Source organism: Pseudonaja textilis, chromosome 2 (assembly GCF_049901715.1).
Source record: "Pseudonaja textilis isolate UNSWEBS1 chromosome 2, rPseTex1.2, whole genome shotgun sequence".
Taxonomy (NCBI): Eukaryota; Metazoa; Chordata; class Lepidosauria; order Squamata; family Elapidae; genus Pseudonaja; species Pseudonaja textilis.
The window spans coordinates 197,686,772-197,693,442 of NC_141991.1; the positions used below are offsets into that span (position 1 = coordinate 197,686,772).

At 39.1% G+C, this 6,671-nt stretch overlaps 1 protein-coding gene across 5 annotated transcripts in view; it reads right to left on the reverse strand.

The window, feature by feature from the left end:
* Positions 1 to 6,671, reverse strand: part of AGTPBP1 (ATP/GTP binding carboxypeptidase 1) — a 54,027-nt gene that overhangs the window by 46,480 nt on the left and 876 nt on the right. For 2 of the 5 annotated variants that reach the window (XM_087926791.1, XM_087926788.1), the window contains exon 1: positions 2,924 to 3,224. The exons of 2 other annotated variants lie outside the window; for them this stretch is intronic. The gene's annotated coding sequence lies outside the window, so the exon portion shown is untranslated. Of the gene's footprint in view, positions 1 to 2,728; positions 3,225 to 6,671 lie in introns of those variants that run through there. One more of the 5 variants, XM_087926789.1, reaches the window with a different exon arrangement.

A 6,671-nucleotide genomic window follows, 5' to 3' on the forward strand; every position in this document is an offset into this window, starting at 1 on the left:
AGATCTGACCTGTGGAGTGCTTAGATCTGGCCCGCGGGGCTACCCTGCAAATACTGAAGGACCAGCCCGTGGTGCCTCTGCCAGTGAAAACAGAGCTCATGAGGGCTCACGCAGCCTTCCCGAGCTCCGTTTTTACTGGCAAAGGGTTGCAGGAGACCGTCCCAGCCAAAAACATAGTTTGCAAGGAATTTATTTTTCTCAAGTGATAAAACAGGATGTGGATAGAATTCTAAATATTGCAATATGTTTATTAGTCTCAAGAGCCATTTTAGTATAGTAATTAAAGAAACCAAGCTACAAACTAGGAGTCTGAGTTCTAGTCCCACCTTAGGTATGAAGCTAGCTACAGTAGGTGTGCTTGATCAGTCACTTTCTCTCAGCGGTAGGAAGATGACCATGGCTAATAACTTCTAAAAGTAATTAAGAAAGTTGCAGGGACATGTGTAAGCAATCACCCAACGCCAACACTGATTCATACACACAGACCCAAATCTCTACCGTGTTTCTCCAACAATACGGCCTCCACCAATAGGAAGGCACAGCATGATTTCTAGGCATGAAGTGAAATTAAGCCCCACCCCAAAATTTAGGCCTATTTAAACCATGCGTTTCCCCGCCATTTCTCACATCATTCGTTAGAACTACATGAGCTGAAGAGAAATGGGGGGGAAGGGAAAAAAATTGCCTTTAGGAGTGCCCTGCAGGTAGCCTAGGCTAGAATATTCCGATAGCGGATAGAAGCTCCCCAAAGGCAGAGTCCCCACCTGCTTCAGGGCGTGGCATGGCTGCCCGTGTCCCCTCGCCTTTAGGCAGTCTCTTTCGAGCGATGGAAGCTCCCCAAGTGCAGTCACCAACCACTTCGATCGGCTGGTAGAAGCGGCCTCGGGGCAAAGGGAGTGTGTGTGTGCGCTCAAAAAAAAAAAAAAAAAAAAAAAGGCCCGGCCTTATTTTGTGAGAAACACGGTACTTCCAACACCTTGTGTTGATTATCGCATCTTTTCAGTGTTTACAAATGTACATTTTGTAATGAAATTTTATTTTTAAAAAAATATTATGCAAAGAATTGCAGGAGCCCATGAGATCCAAAAGATGACTTTACCAATTACTGGTTATATCAATTTGGCCTTTCATCATGGAAAGCTCCCTTGATCCAACTAAGAATTCCATAAATGGAAGGAACAGAAATGATTTTAGTTGATTATTACTTCCCTGAGCAGTTCCCCAGAGTTTCTCCTCTCCCAAGTATAACCAAGAACACTGATGACCACTGAGTTTTACCATATAAATTTACATATACATTTACATTCATGAGAAAAACTATTTGAAATAAAAGATTTTCTACTTATGTTGAAGTCTTCATATGATTTATTACAAAGTGTATTTGCCTTCCATAATCACCAAAGCATGAGACCCTATGCAAACTAGTGGTTCACCAGAGCTTTTCTCTGACCTCGCCTTACTGGGATTATCAAGCAATATGATTCTTAAATAAAACACCATATTAGTAAATAAAGGCTTCTGTGTTTTCCAGATAAGATTAAAAAACCTCCCTCAGAAATGCTTTGTCATAAATATGCCAAGATTCTGAAGCGTATTACAGTTGCTATTTCAACTGGACCAACATCTGCTTAACATAAATATTTTATAGCAGTATGGGGTGTAGAAGGCTAAGGCTTCATTCATTCTGTGTAAACTAACTGTAGGGATACAACAATTCTGGATACAAATTAAGACCATCTTGTGTTGTGCACCTTCAAATGAAAACAAGAAACAGATGTTTGGCTTTTCCTCATGCCTCCTTTTACCTAGAAATATCTTATATGGCTCACTCCAACCATGTTCAGTTAAAGGAACACATCAAATGAAATCATACTTTATTTGAATCATGGTTTCTTGAACAAGCTATATAACACAGAGACATACATTAGACTTTATACATTATAATGGCTGAGTGTACATCTGTTGAGTCAAAGCCAATCACATCAAAAGCGGGATTCTTTCACAATACTTAAGCAATTGCAGCTAGGCATTAGGAGAAACTGAAAAACTATGCATTTTTACACACTTTTCTCCAGATCCCCCTCCCCACAAATATATAAGCGTGTTGTGCTTATAGCAGGAACTAGGGAGAAAAGAACAGCTGGGTATGCATGGGAAACACCTGCACAAACATCCATGACAGCAAACTGGGTTTTACTGAGCTGTATTGGAATTCTAACCATATACAATTTCATGCTGCTTATCATCCATACACACTGAATGTTGCTGTGTGTCAACGATAAGATTTGTTTTTAAAAGATCCTTGGCATCCATTTGGACTGCTTTAACCACTTTTAATTGTATTGCTGTTTCTATATAAATCACCTTTTTTTGTGGCAAGGAAAAGAAAGTTAAGAAACAAATGGGCTATTTTTAGAACAACACCACCACCCCCCACAACTGAGTGTGAAAAACTAACAAGTCATGCCTTTTTAATAAACCGAAACACCACCCGACATTATTTCACTGCGAATCCTAATCAGGCGCGATTTCAAATCTAGTCTAATTTATCCCAGAAAATAAACCAGTCCCCCACCCAAAAAAACAGACCTTGTGACACAGTGATCTAATGAAGGTGAACGTTGAAAAATAGGATACTTGGAGAGAAAATTTGGTGGCGGGGGGGAGGGGAGGCCAGCCATTCCAGAATTACTGCTTCTATTCTAGCGAGATCACCATGATGACGAACCTGCTCTTCAGTGACCATTTCCAGAGACCACCAATTCCCTCGGCTAAACTGCCCCCTTTCCATATTTATCCCGTTTGCTTCTGCTGGTGCCGCCGCCAGAGGTCAGAAACCATTGAAAAACTCCGCCGACAGGCAAAGCTTGTTAAAGGGATAAGTCAAGCCGAGTGTCCTTCCACCCCGGGCTATGTCAGTCACCTTTTTCAGGTAGGGGGCGGCGATCTTCCTTAAGGTCCGGGCGCTGGTACCTCAGCACTGCATCACCTTCGGCGAGAAGATGGAGGGAGAGCGGGCAGGCCTGGCTTCGGAGGGACGCAGGTGAGAGAAAGCGAGGCCAGACCCAGCGCCAAAGGCGCCGACCGCCACTCCCGCGGACAGGCAACGACAGCGGCCGCCGCGGCTCCGGTGTCGCCGAGCCCGGACTCTCCGCACACGCCCGACGGGAGAACGAGGACGCGGCAGAAACCTGCCCGCATCCTGGCGACGTCACCGCGCTCTCACGGCCCCCTCCCCCGCCGCGCGCGTGCCCAGCCGCAGCCTGCGCATGCTCCCCGTCCAAGGCGGGCCGAGAGGCTAAACGCCCTTCCCTTTGGACTGCGGTCTTTAGTCTCTCCCGCTAAGGGATGGCGCGAGGGGGGTGGGGGAGATTGAGCCGTTTTCTCTCAGCACGTGCTGCTGCCCGCCCTTTTTCTTTTTATTTATTTATGCATTATTTATTTATTTATTTATTTATTGGATTTCATATACAAAATCCAGAAAACGCTGGATAATCCAATAAAGTTGTCCTTCAGTTGAAGCAGGGATATAGAGATCCTGGTTCCCAGTCCTCTAGTTAGGTCTTAAACTGACCTAACTGTAATCTAAATTTAGTTTTCAGGAAACCCTTTGAGTTTTCCGAATTTTTAAATATACTTTCCATGTTAAATGTTTTGCCTCAAACAAAAATCCTAAAGTCATGGGACATCTCGGGTGCCAGTGTGGTTTTGAATGTTTCCTATTCCAGAATAGGAAAAATGGCAAAGAATAGTCCAGCCTTTGGGGATAAAGTGATTGTGCTAATAATAGATTGTAATAGGTTGTCTTCTTTCCCACGATGGAACATTTTTCTTGGATCTTTTCTACATTCCTGATGTTTTAAGCAACATGTTTTGTTTTCCTACAGCTACTCTTTAATGTTGCATTAATCTTACTATATAATTCAGCTTTATTTCTTCTTATTTGGATAAAATTCCACAAGGCAATCAGTGTTATGTCTGGTTGCAGCAGTAATATTAGTAAGAATGAAGCTCTATTAAATGTAATATTTTGCTTTCATGACTACATCGTACAACTCATCAATACTTTTGTTTTTACTGAATTAGCTTACACATGTACATGCTGAATTTTGAAAAATAAAGTTTGATTCTATAACACAGAATCATGTTTTAGGACTTCCTGGCACATAGGAAGATTATATGATTAAGACTATTTATACATCACAGCAATTAATATCAGCAAAAGTTTCTGAAGTTTACAACATATTTTAAAAAGATGTTGCTTTAAAAATTATAATAATGCTTTGATACCCTCCAAAAACTTCCTCTCCCAACCAAAACAGAACTCATGACTTCATTATGGTTAGAGTTGGACAAGAATATAATATTCATTTTTAGCAATCAGAATTTAAGAAATAAAACAATAAAACCTTACAAATTCATAATATAAAAACTTTTCACTAGAAATAAATTCAAAACCATTTTACTTGGGATGCAGCTTAATATTATATAATACCTGTAATCAGTTGTCAGGAATTTTCAAACTCATTCATTTCTTTTGAACTGCTCTTTATAGCAGCAAGTTTAAAAACTTCTGACTTTACTATTTGATTTTTTTAGGCACAGCAAGAACAAATAGTGACAGCAATTCGTATCTGTGATAACAATCCATATTTGTGTGAGCTGCAGTTATATTAGAACTCGGATGGGATGAACAATTTATGAATGTGGAAGGTGTTTTTTATATCTATATTAACCTTTTGGTTTGCCTGCACTCTTTTATCCTTAAAATTATTGCACCTCTATGACTTAATTTATGGCACATGCTCAAAAGTGAATGCCAAGCTAATTTTATTTTCTAAGCTTCTAGCTTTCAAAATCAAGTTACAAATACTTTTAGTATTTAGTATTATTCCTTTCATGTATTTAAACTTCATTTGCATTTTACTGTGGTATTATTTGGAAACACCGGGGAATTATGTAAGAATGTTGTTCGCAGATTTTAGTTCTGCTTTCAATACCATCATACCGCACAGATTAATAGCCAAGTTCAAAGATCTAGATTTTCCAGATTCTATTTGTTTATGGATATTGGATTTTTTAACAAATCGTCCACTAAGAGTTAAACTGAATGATTATATTTCTACTGTCAAGACACTTAGCATTGGCACTCCGCAAGGTTGTGTCCTTAGTCCACTACTGTTCTCCATTTATTCATCAGATTGCACAAATAAACATCGCAACAATAAGATAATAAAATTTGCAGACGATACTACGCTTGTAGGACTTATTTCTGGGGATGATGAGTCTGCATATCGGGATGAGGTATTACAGCTATCCTACTGGTGCAAAAATAATAATCTTCTATTTAACATTAAGAAGACCAAGGAGGTTATAGTGGACTATAGGAAAAAAGAGCAGACATTCAGCCACTGTATATAAAGGGAGTTCGTGTGGAACAGGTGGTTGAATGTAAGTATCTCGGGACCATCATTACAAATGACCTGACCTGGAGTGCAAACACCGCTGCTTTAATTAAGAAGGCACAACAACGGTTGTATTTACTAAGGATTCTTAGGAAACAACAACTGGCTGAGAGTCTACTGACTACCTTCTATCTGAGTTCAATTGAGAGTATATTATCCTACTGTCTCTGTGTATGGTTCTCGAGCTGCACAGTGGCAGAGAAAAAGGCAATTCAGAGCGTGATTAAGATGGCCCAAAACATCATTGGCTGCTCACTCCCCTCTTTGGAAGAACGGTATAGGAATAGATGTAAGAGGAAGATATTTAATATATTGAATGACTCCTCTCATCCGGGACATCAGCTCTTTGAACTATTACCATCGAGAAGGAGATTCAGGGTATTAAGAACAAGGACGACTAGATTTAAGAACAGTTTTTATCCAAGTGCAGTTTTGAGTTTGAATGCAGGGTCATAAGATTTTGTGGAATTTAATGGCTGAGAGTAATGGGGTATTTACATTTTTAAATTGTATAGAGATTATTGTATGGTCTGTTGTGTTTAATTTTATTTTTCTTTCAATAGTGTTGTCCAGTTTTACTTGTGGAAGAGCACCTCATTTCGTTGCACCCGCTTGCGAGTGTAATGACAAATAAAATTCTTATGTCTTATGTCTTATTACACTTGAATATGTTTACAGTTAATTGTAGGTTATATGGCAGCTTCTTATTGCAAGTAACGTTATAAATCTTTCAAAAATAATATTTATAGCTAGAGATATCATATCCAATTGGCTTCAGTTATGTTTGTATTACGGTATACATAATATGGCATAAATCAGTCAATTACATCTAAGTTAAGCATATGAATGTACGGTTTGCGGCAAAGAAAGATCAGAAGCAGCCTGTATGTTAAGCTACCTTTTTCCCTTTTGTCCTCTATGATTTAATGATAATACTAGATTTAATTACTGAGTTGCCATATTATTTTTTCTGCTAACACCCCAAGACCTGCAAAATAAATATAATAGCTCTGGATTACTTTTTGGCTGCTTCTCTTTCATAGTTGAGAGGAAAACATTGATGATGTTACTAATGAGATAATGAAACATCTGCAGGCAAACAACCAAGCTTTGGAAAAACTATTTACAGAGTTTACTGTTTTCCAAATGTAGATAATATAAAAGGCTATTTAACTAAAACCGGGTTGATTTTTTACAACACAAGAA